This window comes from Filicampus tigris, chromosome 3 (genome assembly GCF_054856515.1).
Source record: "Filicampus tigris isolate MCC_2025a chromosome 3, RoL_Ftig_1.0, whole genome shotgun sequence".
Taxonomy (NCBI): domain Eukaryota; kingdom Metazoa; phylum Chordata; class Actinopteri; order Syngnathiformes; family Syngnathidae; genus Filicampus; species Filicampus tigris.
The window spans coordinates 13,199,975-13,220,978 of NC_141219.1; the positions used below are offsets into that span (position 1 = coordinate 13,199,975).

Sequence of the window (21,004 nt, forward strand, 5' to 3'; positions counted from 1 at the left end):
GAAACTGTTGCATGGAACTGGTCCATTCAAATGTAATAGCAAGGTTAGATCACAAAATGAAATAAAAGCAACATACATACAAAAGAACATTGAAACTAGAGAGAAATGTCCTTGGTGGTGGCATTATTCAAATCACCGGATGAATGATTAGATCGGGGTGGGCTACTATGAGGCCCGCTGTGTTTTAGATGATTCCCCCTCCAACACACCCGATTCAAATGATCAGCTCATCAACAAGGTCTGCATAAGCTTGATTACGACTGTGATCATTTGAATCGGATGTGTTGGAGGGGGGAAACATCTAAAACAAGGTTGTCAAAGTCAAATGCATGGAGGGCCAAATAAAAAATTGTGTTCATTGAATTTTTTTTAAATCTCCAGATTGCTTCGGGTCCTTCGCGCCTGCTGATGATGTCACGCTTTATATTTATGTAATATATTTATTTTCCTCAATGTTTGCCCCCCCCCTGGCTGTTGTGTTTTTATGTTCGGAGTTACTAAATAAAAAATAAAATACAATAAAATAAGTACATTACTGCTACTTTTGCGAGGCAGCTCGTACGTCACTTCCGCTTATGACCGAGAAAAAGCCGCTGCCCGTCTTGTGAAACAAGATCAGTGGAACAGTTGCGTTTCTCCTGCTCAAACTGGAAACAATTTTCTGGTTGACTCGGGCTGCAAGATTGTATGAACTGTACATAATGTGAAGTAAAACGGAGGGGATCATATGATTGGTATGATGTCTCAAGCTGACTCTATTTTAGAGTGGCAAGGTATGAATGTGGGTGCTCCTGTCAGAAAACACAGGCCCGTATTTAAATTGACACGTCTATTTATTGTAGTCTGCAACAACACATACAAATAACCTAGCAACATCATCCAAGGCTTATCCATTTGTTAACAATATGCCTAAACATTACAATTCACTGTATTAAGAAATTAAACAGCCAAACAATACATACAATACACATTCACGCGTTTCGTCACTAGAATAGTTAGCATACTAGCCGAAATAACTAACTAGTGTTCATCAACGTGACATCACTCACGAGAACATATCTAGGCTATTATGTACAGCAGTTACCTGACACGAACCTAAATTATTGAACTTACCTTTTAACATTTACACACAACAACAAACGTGGTGAAACACGGGAAATATGCAACTACTGAGTTTGCTGGCACAAACAAACAACTAGCTAGCTGTGTGGAAGGAGGAAAAAGAAAAGAAACCACGTCCCTCGCTATCAACACTTAGCGCTCGAGGAGCGGTCAATGCCTGCTCACAGTGTGGGACATCTCATCACTACATCAGAACTCAATGAATTTATCAAATACCAACAATTACTAATAATAAAATAACGTGAGATTTCTAATATGAAGTATTTCTTAATAAAGCATGTTTTACTCCGAATAACTTTTGACCACAATCCGATTCTGAAAGCCGCGTAAAGTGACTTGAAGTCTTCCGTCGGCACATAGACGACCGAAAGACGATCCTCGCAAAAGTAGCGGTAATGTTCGTTATAACAACAGCCAGGGAGTGGCAAACACAGATACAAAGAAATATATTACAGAAATAGTGTAACGAATTGGGTTATCTGTGTTGTGGTCGAATTTGTGTTTTGCCAAGTTGTGTTGTTTCCGGGGTTAATGAATGCATCGTGCGGCTCGCTGGATGGGAGGGCATGCGAGCGAGAGTCGCGGAGGACAGAGAGGAGAGCCGTTGGTCTCTTTTGACCGAACGGTTGTCATACTGTATTGGCGTCAGCTGTGGCCCTTATCAGGCGGTAGGACTAATAAAAACGTGATAATTAAACTACGTTTGTGTTCTTGGAAGACGCCACAATATATTTTAAAGCGTGACGTCATCGGCAGGCGCGAAGAACCCGATCACTTCTGCTACCCACACCGGCTTGCTGCGGGATGCGGGCCGGATCTAATAATAAAGCAATATCATCCCAGGAGCCGTAGAAAACCTTCTCGCGGGCCGGATGTGGCCCACGGGCCTTGACTTTGACATATGTGATCGAAAACATGCAGGACAGCGGCCCTCAAGGACCGGAGATGCCCATCCCTGGATTTAGACAAAGGTCTATGTATATTCACTCACTGGCCACAGCATTATACAAGTACACACATGCTTTGCAGTCTCAGGCCATCAGTGCAAATTTGTTGTCGTAACAAACATGTCAAATCATGCTACGTTCTCAACAGTTTGTATAATACCAGGTAATAATAATAAATTGTTAGGCTATTTGTATAATGATAATTAATATTATTATTTTTGATCACATGATTATGCAGTGTACCTACTGAAATGTTCTGTGCTTGTATATGAAATATATTGGCGGCTTGTAGGTAATGTTGCTTACGCACCTGCAAATTTGAGAAACGGTGCCCAGATATGGAGCACTTCAAGTACTTTGGTTGTCAAATTAACTCTGTTGATCGACAGTAAATTGCAATCATTGCTATTATTCCTCTAAGTAGTAATTGCAAGACTGACATTGAAGTCACAATTGACTGAAATTGGTTTCCCTTTTAAAGATGAGTGTAACCATTTAAAAGGAGGTGGGTATAAGCCTGCTAATTATAAATGTATTATAAAGATCCTGCTGAAGTGATTTTAAGTGAATATCCTAAATGGCCATGTGAACCTAAATAAACCGTTCACAATACATCTGATCTTTGATGCAAGCAGATTGATTTGTCATTGTGTTACAGTCACCAAGCAAAACACTATCAGAATTGCATTGCATTAAATTGCAACTAGTTGTTGTAAAGGTCATATTGAATACTGTATAATAAATTCCCCCAATAAAAATAGGTGAATCAACCTAATTAATTTCTGACAAGCAGTACAGAAACTAGGCAAATTGATGAATTTTATTGCAACAACATGCTTTAAAAGACAGAAATCTAGCACATACACCCACCCACACACACACACACACACACACACGCTTAACCCACATTTTGAAGCCGCCCTTTTAAGGAGTGTGTCATTGATAGCCAAACAGTCTTCACTCACTCACGAGGTCCACATAACAAGTTTTTGTTCTCTAGTTCCTCCATTTTCTTGGCTAACTTTGACAAAGATATGTATGTCTCCTTGAACCTAACCTACATTAAAATATAGGCTTTGTAGCAAAAAATAAAAGGTCAAAACTGGGCTGGCTGGGACTGTAAAATAAAAACTCAGCAAATATGTCTTTTTTCACTGAGTAGGAAGTAGCAACTAGCAAGCAGAGTTAATGTCTCTTCATTCTGATGGATAGCCCACTGAAGTAATGACAAAGTGCAATGTGTGTGAAGCGAAATGCCTTTTCAACCATTTAAGTTCACCTTTGTTTCAATAAATTGGTGTTTTTGTGTGTGTGTGGGTGTGTGTGGTTTCCCATCCAGTTCACTGGAGCAAAATGTAAATCTAGGTGCATTTAACTGATTTGACACCAACATTACATTATATCGTGGGTTGGAAATCCAGTTTTAATATGTACAAAACAGAAGAGAACATTGCATCCATATTTCAGTGAAGGTCAACAACGAATAAAATGTTGTAAAATGTTTAATCAGAAAAATGTAAAGGGAAATAAGAAGAAACATACCATTACACATAACATTTAAATGCTGATAGAATAAAATCAGTAACAATAATAACATCATCACACACTGTGAATTGATTTGGGCAACAAAGAGTTGACCAAGGCTGACAAAGACAACCTCTGAAAAAGTACATACAGGGACAATGAGAACAGAACATGTCATCAATCTAAAAGTAACAGAGGTCTATGAAAAAAGCAACAGTGGAAAAAAGAATGATTTGGCCTCAAAGCAAGGACAAAAGGGACAGACAAACAAAGTAATGTAGCTTGTGGAACGTAACAAACAAAAAGACAAATGGCAAGAGAGTTAGAGGAAATGGAAAAAAATGCACAAAGGGCAGAAACTGAAACTGAACACAACCACTTCTTGATCAATTTGTGCAATACTTTAAAGCTTTAACAAGCAATAAAGGGAAATGTCAAGCCCTTGTGTCGATATGCAATCTTGTGTACAATCATATTCTCATGTGGAATGCCCAGAAGAAATCATCCATCCATCCATTTTCTTCCACAGGTGAGGGTAGGAACATACATGGACTGGTAAATTGAGAGCTTCGTCTTTCGGTTCAGCTCATTCTTCACCACAGCAGACAGATACAGAGTCCGCAACACTCCAGATGCTGCACCGATTCCACCTGTCCATTGCACTGCATCCTGCCCTCGCTTGTGAAAAAGAGCTCAACAAAACGATGGATCCACCTGCAAAAGCGCTCTCCAGCACTCCCTCCGTGGACTGAAAAGGGCGGTACACTGAACCTCTGTTAGGGGCATCGGCACAAACGAGTCAGAACCCATCCCGCCACCTGAGGCGGAGTGAGGCTATACCTCTCATCCACAGGGGTGAACCCCAATGTACCGGCACCAAGCCGGGAGCAATAAGCATGCCCACACCTGCTCTGCGCCTCTCACCATGGGCAACTACAGAGTGGAAGAGAGTCCAACCCCTCTGGTAGCAGAGCCCAAGCTATGTGTAGCTAGTCGGAACTTCACAACCTTACACACCAGATCGGTCTCCTTCCCGACCAGAGAAGTGACATTCCCCGTCCCTTGAACCAGTTTTGTAGTAGCGGATCGGACTGCCAAGGTGATCGTCCGCTACACAGCTCACAATGCTCCCGACCTCTGTGGCTGCCCATGAGAAGGGCGACCCGTGTTACCCTTTTGGGCCGTGCCCAGCCGGACCCAAAGGGTGCAGACCCAGCCACTAGGCACTTCCCTTCGAGTCCCACCTCCAGGCGTGGCTCCGGCGGCCTACGTCCCGCCAAGGGAACATGCTTTGTCTGGTGCTTCACTTTGGACTTGTTTGCCATGGGAGACTCTGCCAGAAGCATAAAGCCTCAGAAATCTTAGGGTTATTGGGACTTACACACACCTCCACCACGATAAGGTCAGGAAGGTGTCGAAAAAAATCAATTTTTACTTTGTAAATGATTTAGTTGCAATAATGCCTCCAAAAGGGTGATTTGTACCACAACAGAGGCACAATGTGACATTACATTTGTATTTAACAAGAACAAGAGAGCTTACTCGGTGGGATTTTACGTTCATCTTAATTCAACTAATTAACACCATTATTTAAAAAGCTGTCAACCTAGTGTAAGTTGATTGCACTATACAAGCAGACCTTTTGCATCATTTTCAAAGTTATTGTAAGCTTTTATTTAAATATTAAATTATTGCCACTAAATATGTAATTACTGCTAAAGAGGCATGCCTTCGGAGACCAGGAGAAATGCTTCCCTACCATTTAGACAGAGTTATTTTTAACAATAGACTAAAAGAAAAAGAACATCACAAAAAGAACAAAAAAATACCAACATCAAATATGAATTTATGTAATACCATGTTTCTAGTGCTTTTTATGGATTAAATGGGATTGGGTTTGCTTCAATTGGTAGCATGATGTTTACTTTTGGAGTCTGCGCTGAAATCGGAAACGCTGGATTGTTTTTTTCTGTTAAAAAAAGAAGAAAATTGGTAATAATCCCATATATAAATGGGTCTTGTACTATACTGAAGCACAAGGCTCTCAATGTAGACAAAACAAGTCCCCTAATTTAAGGTAAATCAGAGCAATGAAATGTGTCCTAAGTGTTGGCCAAGACACACACAAACATGCACACACACACACACACACACACGTGTCACTCAGGTAATGAGCAGTAATCGCCTATACAGATGGCCCATCTTGGCCGTGTCATTTCTCTCTGTCTCACCTTCTTAGTTTGGTGCACTGCACACTCCCTCATAATCAGGTCGACACATTGATCCTACTATTCAAAAGTAAGCGGGATCGCTTTAAAATATGGGAAAGATGATACTGTCGGTCAGCTGTCCAGTCAGTCATCCAGCTCATGCGATGAGACAGCCGCTCCGTGAGAGTCATCTTTACAGTCAGATGACCAATCAGTCAGCTTGCCCGTGTGCTTTTTGTTGCTACATCCATCTGTCTTGACTGCCCATCTGGATCTTCTCGTCCAGCTCCAGCTCTGCCAAGCAGTCCATAACACTGACAAATCTCTCTCATGTTACTTTTACACATGTCCTTCTACTCTTAAACAAACTGGAAAATCAATTCAGACACTTGTTTCTAAATATGTTATACACATTTAAAGAGAATTGCTGAAAACACACGCAATGGCTGAAAATTATGTAGGACTCAAATGTGGCATTAAACTGCTTTTCATCGTTTCAGTGTTCCTATGTTTTGGAGGACTACGGCTAAAACGGTGCCTAGTGACACACTTTGAAGTCCAACGTGAGTCGCGCCTCCCCAACCATATAAGAACTTGAGCTCCTTCATTCACATAAGACGTTAGCCATGCCTATACAGAAAAAATGCATCTTCCCTTCGGACAGTCTGCTTACTAAAAATGTGTGGTCCGTTTATCGCTTTCCGCCTACAGCCGGGGTACCCTTCTGCCCTACGTTTATCCGCCATTTAGTCCGGCCGGACCAAATGGAAATAACATAGAGGCCGGTCCATCTATCATTTTAAACTTCAACAAATGATGGGCTATATTTGAAATGAAAGATTCGCCGTGGCATGGAAGCCTCACCGTGGCTGGACTAAATGTGTCTCCTTTTAGGACCGTTATGGACCTTTCAGGCCCTAGGGGCCAGGCTTCCGTTTCCCATTGGCCGCGGCTGAGGTCCTCAATGGTCCATAAAGGTCCAAAAAGGTCTTAAAAGACAACCTTGATGGACCTTTGAGCTATGGCCAATGGGAAACAGAAGCCCCACCGTGGCCATTGAAGCCTCACCAAGAAAATAGACGGTAGATGATTATATAGACAAAAAAAGTTGGTTTCCAACTATGCTCAGTCCGAGTATTTGTTTAAGTTTCCCGTCTATCGTTTATCGACTACAAAATGGGCATCCGTCATAGGCGGATAGACGGACTGGTCTGTCAAATAGGCGGAATGCCCAGCTCTGCGCATACGTCACAGGGAGGAGGCAGAAGGCAAGGGGGGAAAAGACTGACGTGACAAACAGCGTGAGGACAGAGGCTTGGCTTGGACGCTTTAGAGTGCCTTGTTGTTGCAGGCATGGAAAAGCCCTGCAATGACCCAATGCGATATACCGCAGCGAGGCTCTGGACAATGTTGTTTTGGCAGTGTGCAGGTTTCTAGTGAACAAATTGATAGCAGGGTGGGGATGTGCTTCAAAATAGACTTTCCCATTTTGGAATCAATGGTGCTTTAACAGTTGAGAGAGAATAAGTGAGTCATGGAGTTCAAACACCTTGACACAAAAAAACACGCAACTGCAGCACGAGCAAGGTCACTGGCAACCTTTTCAAACGATCATTGATTCAATGCATTCAGAAAACCAAAGAGAAGAAAGTGTAGTGTGTACCACAAATGCATTTGTAAAGAGCTAAAGTGATTGCAAAAATTCAATCTTACACATATTGAATTTAGGATTGTATCAGAATTATGCTGTTAAAATATTTAATTCTCTTCAGCCATATTAATATTTAATAGCACTGAAGTCAATAAGAATTATTGACATTAGCACACATATAAAAATACATAACTCTGAATTGATTAAACATTTTTCAATAATTAGTTATTAAATAGTGGAATGCTGGTTCAACGGAAAAAAATCTCAACGTTTTAATTCATCAGTACAAAGTTATATTAACTTTTGGCTAATTAAACTCTGAGACATGTCAAGGAAATCACTTGGACAACTTGACGCTCAGCCAGAGGTCCATGCAGCTCCACCTTGTAGCTTCTCACTAGCACATTGAATACATACTTATGTGAGTCCGCCATATCATGTGATGCAAAACCCTAACCAGCTGAACTAGAAAGTATGATGACATTTGGCTGTGACTGTGGCTCTGAGTTAGGAACCTGTCTCTATTGTTTAAATGTCCCACTTTCATTTCAAATGATGAAGGGATTGAAAAATGGCTTCAAAGACACTTCTCAATGACACTTCTTAATACCAGAAAATAAACTTTGGTCAGTCGCAAACAGACACAGAAATAGCACTGATCAAATATAATGTTTGTGCTCAAGTCTTTGCAATTGGTGCTTTCTGACCAAGAACGCTTGCAGAGGAGATAGATGTCCCAAGGGTGAACGTGTTTGTTTTAATGTGTCATTCTGAAAATGTGGTCCATTTTTTAAGGTCTGTCTGGGGCAACTAGCAGTTTCTCAGTGACACTACACAGAGTAAATGGATGGACAGAATGTGCTTGTTGGACACCACTGACTTGGATTGATGCAATTGGGGGTGGGGGGCTTGAAAGTCATTCAACAGATAATGAAGAAAAAAAACCATACTGAAACACTTAAAAACATAACCCAATTAAGCAGTGAACTAGATTAAATTGGAGATGAAGAAGTTCAACTGGCGGCGATTCATCTACAAACTTTGAATCTGTATACAGGGTATTATAAATCCTTGGCAAAGCTACTGTTCATTTTGGGATATTTTAAGACCGGCTGGGCAAGACACACACAAAGAGAGTTTGAGGCACTGAATAAACGTTTGTCCCTTTTATATTTCTGTCCAATTTCTGTTTACTAACACCGAACTTATGTTAATGAGACTAGGGAAATTATTGATTATAAGGATTGATTTTATTTGTGTGCCATTCATTTTTGGTATTAAATGGTCAGCACTACTTGACCGCAACCAGCAGGAGCACTGTTGACTTAGAAAAGAAAAAGAAAAAGAAAAAGAAAAGAAAGTTGTGCTACTTCCACACACACACTGCTGGTATGGCACAACTACCCCAAGCAACAAGAAATATATAAAATCCGTGCAAGGCACAGATTTGTCCAAGGTTACAAAAGAATTTCTGCAGAACTCAAGGTTTCGGACGCCCACAACTCTTCCTCGACCTGGCCTTCCAGCCAAACTGAACAATCGTGGGAGAAGAGCCTTGGTGAGAGAGGTAAAGAAGAACCCAAAGATTACTGTGGCTGAGCTCCAGAGATGCTGTAGGGAGATAGTAGAAATTACTCAAAGTCAACTATCACTGCAGCCCTCCACCAGTGAGGGCTTTATGGCAGAGAGGCCTCACCCACACGGAGTTTGCCAAAAAAACACATGAAGGACTCCCAGACTATGAGAAATAAGATTCTCTGGTCCGATGAGACCAAGATTAAACTTTTTGGTGTTAATTCTAAGTGGTATGTGTGGAGAAAACCAGCCAATGCTCACCACCTGCCCAATACAATCCCTACAGTGAAATGTGGTGGTGGGAGCATCATGTTGTGGGGGTGTTTTTCGGCTGCAGGGACAGGATGACTGGTTGCAATTGAAGGAAAGCTGAATGCGGCCAAGTACAGAGATATCCTGGAGGAAAACCTTTTCCAGAGTGCTTAGGACCTCATTTACAGAACTATTTTGAACTGTAAATGTACATGTATGTACCTGAACAGATTATTTCGTAACAGTGCCTTTTAACACGGCAGCAACTTTGCTGATTAAAATGGAACAGAACCAAGAGAAAATAAACCGTACCTATCTTAATTTCACTGCCCGCTGCCACCCAAGTTTGTCAGTCAACGTCCACCTTTTCTACTTCTACATACCACCAAATGTACATTATAACCTAGTGCATGGCGTCCTCACCTGTTGAACTCCTCCAACTGCAGTCACATCTTGTTAATGGCAATTGTATTGTATTGTATTGTAATTCCGGTTAGAGCGCCCCTAGCAGTGGAAGAAAAATCAACAGAATAGTCGCACCTTTATATAAGTCGCATGGATCAAAACCGAGGAAAAATGTAGCGGTGTATAGTCCGGAAAATACGGTAATCAATTATCAACTTGAATATTAATTTTCTCTATTGTCTATTAGGGGAAATTAGTCAAATGCCATCCCTAACTTCCGCAACATTCAATCATGTGACATGACAAGCATGCTGTCCCAGCTTCAGAAATAAAGGTTTTCATAAAAAAAAAAATCAATGGGGGAAAAGAAGCACATTGTACCTTGGTTTTGTGCATAACTATATTTTCAAGTGTATATTTGACATATAAGGCTTTCGAATGCAGACAACAAAGAGTTGGCCTGGATAGCCTGAAGCGAACTTCAATTTGAATTTTAGTGCAAAGGTATCTGAAATGCTCTACCATGTAACAGCATGAGTTATTCGAAGAAAAATTACATCTATTTTGCCTCGGGTAGTCTGCGTAACCTAGTGAGATGTATAACAGAGGGAGTGGGAAAAGTACACAAGATCACAGATCAGCATTATAGCTCTGCTTCAAGGTTGTAAGAAGTTAAGTGTCGTACACACTTGACGTTTATGAAAAGAGGTTTAGAACCATGTCATTCCCTGGTGTCCTTAACAAACACAGCAGTGCATATTACTCACATTCAAACAGGACTGACTAACGAAGAGCTTAGTTTCAAGAGAGTTTAGTGTCAAAAGCTTGTTCAGCAAGTGTTAAATGTTTAAAATTGTTGAGATCATGTCTGAATTCCTGTCTTTACAATGCAAATTCCTCAGTTGTAACTGAATTATATGAGGCTCACCAAAACAGATCGTAGTTTTAATTACATTCGTCGGTTGAGTGCTTTATGTTTAAAATGCACTTGAAATGTATGTTCTTGCTTTTGAAATTCATACCTCACAAATAAGAAAAAAATAGGATGCTTCTCCTCGACGTCGTATTAAATTAATTGCTGTATTTCATTAGCTGACAGGAAAACAGGCCCTGCAAAAGGGAGAGTTTTTGAGAGTATGGGTAATGTGTGTGTGCGCTGCCGAACCTCACAAGAAGAAAGTTGTGTGAACTTTGACAAGAGCATGCTGTCAAACGACATTGAGCTCCATCATTCACCAGGACACAGAGCATTTATTTTGTTAACTGTATGCCTACATGGATTTAAGCAAGCAATACCTAAATTTCTGCAAACCAGCACAATCTGTTAATTGAGTCTGTCACGATTCAGTGTTGAAGACAGTTCAAATGTGACAACAAAGGTTTAAATATTCTTTCGAAAATCCCACACTGCCTGTCAGCAGCAAAGCTTTGTGGGTATCCATATTCCCGGCTCCACGCTAATGCTCTTTTTGTCCTTCAGACGGATATACGTGATGAATTATTAACTTTTTAGCACAGAACTATTTGTTTTGTCTATCTACATGTCATGGATGTTACATATAAAACACCTCATCAACTTCATCAAATACTGGAATATCACAATCGTATATTCATCATAATACGAATCTGTCAAACTGTATGTACTTATGCGTGCATGTAGCAGAACGCCATTTTTAACAAACTTACCTGCAGAAAACAAAATTCCCAAAACGGGTGGGCTTTCGTGTACCTGTTGTTGGGATCTAATACCATGTCCAAACAAATGCAGATATTTTGACTATTATTATTTTTACGTCTCAGGGGGAAAAACATCAAAAACCACCATTGGGGGAGTTTTACCTTCATTATTATATGTATATTATCCATCCAGAGGATGAGAGGTGGGCTACATCCTAGAATGGTTGTCAAACAATCCAAAGGAGATGACAAGAATGAATAAGAGATGCTCTCACGTCTGTCATGAAATGAAAATTAAATGAAATCAACTCATATGCAACGGGGCTAAGATGATATCGCTATTGGACGTTTTGAACTGTTAAATAGTTTAAATGCATTTGATCTCAAACATTTTGCATTAAGTTTTACCTAGAAATTGTTTTTTAAAAAGTATCACTATAATGACCACCATTAAAATACAGTGACATAGTAGGCCTAAGGCTTCATCAAAAGCAAAGAAGCATGTTTTCCCCCTAAAAAGTATAATATTGTAAGCCACTGCAACATTATGCAGTTTGAAAATTAGCACTACATTAAAATTTGGTAAAGGTACATTTAAAAAACTACTTAATTAAAAAAAATGCATTGCACATAAAAGTTCAATAAATATTGTACTTCCACTAAGCTTCATTTTAATGTGTTTGTTAGTATTTCATGTTTTAAATGTTGTACCTTTAATTTTATGTAATTCGGTAATTCTTCATATCACACTAGCAGTGGTACTCATACCACATTGTGAAAATCACTGCATTAGATAATGCAGAAAATTTCAGATGAAACAAGTGAAAAAGGTCAAATATCCTTATCGGCACACACATGCTGAAAACCTACTTCCCCCTACCACAGTTCCCCAAAAGCTGTTCTCAATGACAAATATATGTTTGTGTGTGAGTGAATGATCAAAAAGCATGAGGATATACTCTACTTTTGTTTCAAAATATCTGTATACGTGTGCACAATGTCCTGGTCCTCAAAGGACATTAGTACATATAAATAAATGAATAGAAAATAAATGCAGCCTGGCCCAAAGCCCAACACTGGCTCTTTTCCACGGCTAATGTGTGTGGGACACTAAAAAGTTGTGAATGTGAGTGATGGATGTGTGCCAAACACAGTCTCTCTTGGCAGAACTTCTTCATTTGAAACAACAAAAACATCAAAACAAAATCATGTCTAACTCAAAGCAGATGAAAAAAGTAAAGTAATTTTCGCCACTGGTTTGTACAATCGTACATCACAACAGTGTTTTGCCAGCTGGCACTTCCTGAAAAAAACTTGCCAACTTTCTAAAAAAAAAAAAAAAACTTTCAAAAATTTCTGGAAGTTTGTTTTAAAGAATATGCCTTTACTGCAAATTGTATAGCTATTAGCGTGTAACGGTACGCTAAATCACATTTTGGTTCGGTTCGATTTCTTGGAAACTTCGGTCCAGTATATTTTCGGTACAAAAAAAACTAATAAAATAAAAAAAATGTTTATTTTGAAAAGGTGACAAGTAAATGGTACTTTTTTTAAAAAACAAAAAATAAAAGCGAACCATTCGGGTGACATTCTAAGAAATGACACCAGAATAAAAAATACACTAACAATAAAGATCTCTTAATTTTGTAAATTATTAAGACACTGAAATCTTTAAACACTCAGTAGCAACAGCCTATGACACATCTAAGTATTCAAGTTAAAGACAAGTTGTCATTACAGTACATATACACTTTTTGTGATGAAAACAAATACAATAACAGTTACAATTATTGTTAACTGTATTAAAACTTTTTTTTTTTATAATGAAATGCAGTAACTTTAAAGTCTATATGAAATTATTTACACTTTTTAGGCATTGAAATCTTTGAGTGTTCAACAGCATATTGTAACGAATTGGGTTATCTGTGTTGTGGTCGGATTTGTGTTTTGCTGAGTTGTGAGTTGTTTCCGAGGTTCATGAATGCATCGTACGGCTAGCAAGAGAAGCAGCGGAGATCGAAGAATAGAGCGGTTGTACTTTGTTTTTGGCTAAAAATACTGCTTGCTTCCTCATCTAAGAAACATTAAAAGTCGGATTTTCGTTATTATGTTAGACGTGTTACCTGCAATCTCATGTAGCAATATCGGCACACAACTTTGGGACTTATACACGTACCTTTCCACATGGGCGATCTTAAGAGGAAAGCCAGAATGTTCCCAAACAGGAGACCGCATTGTACGGGGGACCTTCGAGCTCTGGCTTGTTTGCGTATGCCATTATAATGCCCATTTATCCATGCATTTATGATTTATCACGGTTTGTGGCGTCCCGGCTCCTCTTTAGTGCCGCTGCCCTCCTCTCCCGCGCGCAACAGTCAATAGCGCCCGTGCGTAAACTCGCACTACTAAGTGGACCGAACCGAACGCAAGCGGACCGAAACCGAACATGCCATACCGAAACGTATTAATACACCCACGTCTACCGTTACACCCCTAATAGCTATCAGAACAGAGGACATAAACAGGCATTTGTGTCCAATATGATCAGGTCGGGCTAAGCAAGTAAGATTGCAGAGGCATAGTCTGCCCTCAAGTGGTTCAACACATGTAATACCATGGATAACGCCACATGCAGGACGCCACACTGACGAATGACAGAAACACGCCCTGCTTGTCTTGTGTCTGTAATCTGGGATAAGGTATGTATTGGGCGTAGGAAAATAGTGGATAGCAATTTTGCTTTGTTTACTAATTGTTAATATTTACCAGAGCTGGGCACCTAACATCTCATTGCAGCAACCACCCACCCTATAAGTAAATCAACTGTGGAAAGACATAGTTAAAGTCCACATAACCTGCATTCATTTCGCAGAATTTTTAATTGCTCACATCGTAGAGAAAGAAATGCATTTCAACCTTGAGCCTTCAATTTACTTCTGTATTTGATTGTAGTTATTCGCTCAATCTGAGCAAAAGAAACTCCTATCGAAGTGTTTACAGATTAAGAACCTTCACACCAGTATGCACACAAATATAATGTATACAAGTTGGACCACATTGTTAAATGTTTCAAACCCTGACCAAGAAATAGAATCTACAGGGACACAGCCCAATGCAGCTGTTATACTGGAATGCTTCCATTGTAATCAAAGAAAGCTGCAATGTTAACCATGTGAGACTCACCTATCCACACTGCAAAAGTCTTTTTTTCCTCTCAATGCTGCTTTGCGGTCCTCCAGGCGCAAACTTGGCAGAAATTGCAAAGAGCTACAAATCTGTTCGACGCAGGGCAGCTGTGCAATGTTCTGTTTTTCATTACATTTAAATGAATCGCATCAATGTGTATCCACGACCCAACGTGATCTACTTAATTAATTCAGTACAAATTAATAAGGCCTACATTTCAAAACCCTGCATAACTGGATAATCACTTGGCAAAAGTCAATATGCGTGCGGTGGTGCTGCACATGTGGATGAATGCCGAGAACGTAAACAAAAGTTTTCCCACAATTGTCCTGCACAAAGGAACTAAGAAAACTTTTACACGTAGAAAACAAAACATTAAATTAAGTAAAGTGAAGGCACATCAACACATACTGCATTGAATTTATTCAAGATCACAACCTTAACAAGGACAATAATTCTATGTTTCCATTGATATTTTAAGATGGGTTTTAATTGAACAATATACTTATTACTGTGGTAGCAGTATGGTCACATTACCAGAGCTGGGCATCGCCTAACCGCCACTAAGTTCCCATCTGCATATTCAAACGACCCAGGTGGTCCCAATCGGTCGAACGACGTCGAGAACGGACATAACTGGTATCATGCCACACGCAGGCACCGCACTACTGACACACGGCCGTATCAAGAAAAAATTTAAAAAACATTGTTGTGTACCTTGCGGTCCCACAGACGCTATGACATGTGCCCCATATTGTTTTTATTTCACCGATCACCACGCTGTAAGTGTGTGTATGTCTGTTGTTTTTGTTTGATTTTTTGTTTGTTTGGGGGCATGTCTGTTCATGCGTGTCACGCGCCCGCGTGTGATGTGAAGATTACGTTCTTGACGCCGATTGGATGTCGTTGACGAGGGATGGACTGGGACCACGTGGGTCGATTAAATACGCAGACGGGAAATCGGTGGCGGTTAGGTGATGCCCAGCTCTGCACATTACCATTAGCAGAACAACTAAATGCTACAAATACAGTGTGGATATATTTCTGAGGAAAAAAGGTAGTCATTTTACAAGAATAAAGTCATATTAAGGTTATCAAGAGGGCTGCAATAAAGTTAGAAGATTAACCGTATAAATTTAATCATTTTTTAAAGCTGAACCAGATCTGAAATTGTTGTTTGTGGACATATGAGAATTTGGTCACACTTTAAATAACTTTATAAACATAGCTTTACTACTGTTTACTTTTCTTTGTGGTTGTCATCACTGATCCACCTGTATGCTTTTGCTGTGCTTTTCTGCACTGTTGTAAATGTGTTTTTGAGTGTGTCTCTCTGATTATGTGTCAGACCACAATGAAAACCATATAATCCAGTGCTATGGGCAATATCAACAGAGAAACCACTGCACTAAAGTAGGGCAAGCTTCCTTTCCACATAAACACAGACACACACGCACACACACACAGTCACTGCATCACCAGTCCACTGTGGGAGAAAAGCATTATTTGACCAACCGTTCAAACGAATTATCTTTGCTTCTGAGAGAGAACAGGGGGGGGGGGGGAATTAGATGTAGGAAATGATCATCAGCAGAACCCTTTCCCGTCTCTGTTCTGTCCTCAACCCCTCTTCCTCCCCCTCACATCAGCCTGTCTCCTGTCAGGTGTATCTTAGAATCCCATGACGCGTGTCCTCTTCATGCAGGTAACTGTCTCTTTTTTTGTGTGTGAGCGTGTGCTGTATGAGTGTGAGTGACTGTACATGGTGACATCCGTGCGGATTTCTGACAAGGTGTGAACATTAAAAGCCTTTAAAGTCAAAACATACCCCTAAAGGCCATAAGGCACCTATACACACTCTGGCAACACACATGCGTGTACTTTATGCACCAAACCACAAACACGCATGCCCATATATCAAAACCATGACAAGAACTAATGTAGGCACCTTTGCTCAGACAAAGGCAATCAAGGTAGGTAGCTAGGTAGCTGGATTGCTAGGAATCTATCTAGCAATCTAGCTAGATAGGAATCTAGCTAGATAGCAATCTAGCCTCTATTAGATAGCAATCTAGCTAGATTGCTAGATAGATTCCTAGCAATTCAGCTAAATAGCAATCTATCAATCTATCCATCTAGATAGATGGATAGATGGATAGATAGAACGCCCCCCACTCGCGCTCAGCTCCTCGACTCGCTTCGTCCCGGCCGGCAAGCGGCGGCGACATCCCACGGATCTCCACAACTGCGGCGGCCGGTGGGACACCGCGGTGGCAGTAGTCGCCCTTCACGGGGTCGGTGATCCGGCCCGGCTCATTCGGTTGACATCTAGCTGGCACTGACGCGATGCGGCTCATGACCCAAAGTCAGAATCGGCTAAGTACGTCTAATAGCAACATTGAGCCAGTTCAACACACAAATGCCAATTCAACACACAAATGCACATATCTAGCTAATATTTAGCTTATCTCATACGCAGCTGCAGCATATACATAAATACTGCACATACAGATACATCATATGGTACCATATGATTACATGTTTCGGCGTGTTACTTCCGCCTGAAGGCGGAAGGCGGAAGTAACACGCTGAAACATGTCAGGTAATTAAATGACCATAAATCACTATTGTCTGTTACAAACGAATCAATCAAAATATCCTAACACATTAGATGAAGGTGGAAGTAACCCGCCAAAACATGTCAGGTAATTAAACGACCAAAAATCTCTATTGTCTGTTATAAACGAATCAATCAAAATATGCTAACACATTAGATGAAGGCGGAAGTAACACGCCAAAACATGTCAGGTAATTAAACGACCAAAAATCACGATTGTCTGTTATAAACAAATCAATCAAAATATAGATAACAAGGAAGACAAAATGAACTTAATGCAACTAATGTGTTAGCAATCAACCACTGAGTCCAACTAATGGAAGTAAATAAATGGGCCCCAGTCATGAGCCTCCTTGCCCTCATTTGAGGCATTAAATAGTCTAATTGCTGTTGGGACAAAAGAACTCCTGAAGTGTTGAGTCCGTGAGCGTATTGAGATAAGCCGCCCACTGTGACTGCTGGTCTGCCCCACTAGGGTGAGGTGAAGAGAGTGGTTGGCAATGTCAATCATGGCCTGTATCTTGTCTTGTGTCACTACAGTAACTACGTTACGATACGACTTGGCCATTCAGGCTGCGACAGCCCGACAAATTGTGGTCTTCCGTCAGGTAGACCAAGATCCAGGAAGTGAGCATCCACACCCATCTTCTTGAGCTTCTCTTCAAGTAATAGAGGCTAAAAGAACTTGAGAAGTCAAATAATGTGAATCCCCATTGAATCGTCTGCATAGGAGTATGCCCAATGCAGCAGACAGAAGACAGCCCCATCTAATCCTGCTACTTCAGGATACCCGAAGGGCTCCATCGCAGAAGTGGTCTGTGATCTCAGGTGGTGGAGGAACCGATGCTCCAGGGTCTTCACAATCTGTGAAGTGAGGGCCACTGGTCTGTATTCATTTAGCCCGGCTGGACGCCCAGTATTAGGTACGAGAACATACAATCGCAGGATCGCAGACACACTGTGGCATCTGGTGCCCACTTCTTGTATGACCAGGTGGTTGCAGACTGTTTCAGGAAACAGTTTATAGCATAAATGAAGGTGTACCAGGTTATGATCCGTCCTGCATGCCACAGATTTTGTCATTTTCCCAGTGTGTGACAGTTGTTCAGTATCAAAAAGTTTAATATCCTGATAGTAGATATTTTTGTAAAAGGATATCTCTGACGGCCCGTGTAGGCGGCATTGCTCAGTGGTAGAGTGATCGTCTCCCAACCCAGAGGTTGTGGTTTTAATCCAAGGCCCCTGTGACCATGTCGAAGTGTCCATGAGCAAGCTACTGAACCCCCAGTTGCTCCTGACACTGTGTCATCATTGGGTGGATGAGGAGTCAGTGTCAATCTTTAAGTTCCTTGAATATGGAAAAATTGCTAAGAGAAAGCCCCAACCACATTTCCAGGTATTGATTGAGGAAACGGAGCAAAATTGTAAAGTTTGATAAATATCTGATGTTCCCATCTTGGTGTCTAGTCTTGTTGCCAAAACAGCACGCCCGCAATCCCCCTGGTTAATTTGAATGCAACTGTGATATTCTCTGGATTACACCATTGATGGTTCATGTACAGAATCACACTCCTACCTCTGGACTTGCCGCCCCTTGCTGCATCTTTAATCATTTTGCTGTTAAATAAAATCCTACATTTGAACTGCTGTTATACATCACGTCACGAGAGACATCAGCATAGTGTGTGACTATGCAAATCACAAGACCTCATTTAAGCAAGCATGAAAGTTATCCCATTTAAGATCAGAAATTTGTTTTTGTAACGTTGCAACTTTTTGGGAGAAATCTTAAAACATTCTTCCTCGGAGATTTAATACTCATAGGTGGGCCTATATGAAAAAATGATTTTTAATCTAATGAATACAGAGGTGTCAACAGTATTCAAAATATTTTTACTTCATAAATTGACGCCCCAAACCCTAATACAGTTGCCCAGTTGCCCACCCATCAAGTGTGAGAGCTATAAAATGTGTCCACCATACACTGAGTAACTCCAGCCATGTCTTGGCAAGAACCTGAGAAAAGATCCGCCCAATTTTCTTTTCTCGCAAGTGATGCAGACTACACAGAAAAACGATGTCAGCGGTGGGTAGCTGTGGCCGAGTGGTTTAGAACAGTAACTACCAGAGTACAGCCACGGCTGTGGTGGCATTGAGCAAGGCATCAAAACGAGAAAAAAAAAAAAAAAAAAAAACTCCCGAGGTGATACAAGTTGCCCCCTGCTACAGTGTGTTACTGCTGTGTTCACAACTGTGACTGGGAAGTAGAATTGGAACTGTTTTGGAATTGTGATTGGGAATTAGAATGGGAATTGTTTCGTTCAAATTCTACTTCAAAAAATGCATTTAATGTTGCAACAGTTTTTAACTAGGGTGCATTATTTGTATTTATATTATTATTTAAGGGAAGCATAAAATCCCCCAAAAATGATTACGTCCTGAAACAAATTGTTTCGACCATGGAGGTTTGATTGATTTCATGGTTTTTAGATTATAGTGCGACGAATCTCTAAATGTTTTTCATATTATGAAAATACCATCCGCTACAGAGGATATTTTCATCTTTAAAAAGTGATATTTTTCAAATGGATTTGATGAAATTAACAAGTGTCAGGAAATCACCACGCTCCATGATTTTTAGCCAGCTTCAGACATCAATGAGTCACTTCTCTTTGGTGGTTTTCCATTTATCAATTTATGACACAATCAATGTCATTTTTCATAAGAAGATTAATATGTTTGATCTGAGTTTTTTTGCAGGTATGAAACTTCATCGATGGGGGGGATCATTCGTACTTTGTGTTGCAGCCGCACCACCAGACAGACTGCAAATCTCAAAACCCGTTTTGAATGTTATTACTCCGTTAAATGGCCCCAGTGTTGTTATCCAGACCACTAGAATTTTTGAGATGAGGAATCCAATAGGCTTGAAGGATGTAGGAAGCTACTACGGTAAAATGCCTTCCTTTTCAAGAAGAGGCTGAATCTGTACTTACAAAATGAGCAAATGCACTTGATCTGCAGGATTCCAATTATACTAACACCCCCCATCTGTGTCTGTATTGTACTTCATTTGCGACAATACAAATCTATGAGCTCAGTCAGCAGTTGAGAGTTTATTTATAAGCTAATTCATGTTGGTAACAACTGCAATTAAGTCTGTTTTATATATCCTAAAAGTGTCCAGAAGGATTATTGACTGACAAAATGCATAATTGCACAAGAGCTGATGTGCATAAATATGGAGGATACAGATGGTGTCTTCAAAGTCTGAAATAAAGATTAAACTGAAAGGAATTTTAGTGGCAGAAATCCCAGTACCTGATAACATAAGTCTAACATCATTTAAATGTAACTGGGTAGTTCAAGATTTACTGTCATTTTAGAATAGTCAGTGTATTAAGGACTTGAAAGTAGACAAGATTTTTTTTTTTAAGGCTCTCAGGTTGTAATACGAAATCTTTCTTGTTTCCCCCTTAGGTTACAAAACTGCAGTATTTGTTCAAGGAAAATTTAGCGCTCTATGTATTTACATGGTTATGTGCAGAGGTGGGCATTCCATCTTGCCGATGGACCGGTCACTGACGGATGCCTGTTTTGCTGACGTTAGACAGGTCACTTAAAAAAAAAAAGATGAACTAAGCACATATGGAAGTGGATTTTTGTCCATCTGTCCATCTGTCCATCACTAACCTGGTTAAGTCCGAACGGACCTCACAGTCCATCATTTACAGACGCCCGTTTTGCTGACAAGAGACGGAAACGGGTCCCAGACTGCACTGACTGTATATGTACAGCAGGTGCCAGTATGTACGAAACAGAGGATCTTGTGCTAGTC

The 21,004-nt window shown here is 40.4% G+C and overlaps 1 protein-coding gene across 1 annotated transcript in view; it reads right to left on the reverse strand.

Moving 5' to 3' along the window:
* LOC147149956 (CUB and sushi domain-containing protein 1-like) overlaps nt 1-21,004 on the reverse strand; it is a 434,959-nt gene that overhangs the window by 261,295 nt on the left and 152,660 nt on the right. The gene's annotated exons all lie outside the window — the stretch shown is intronic.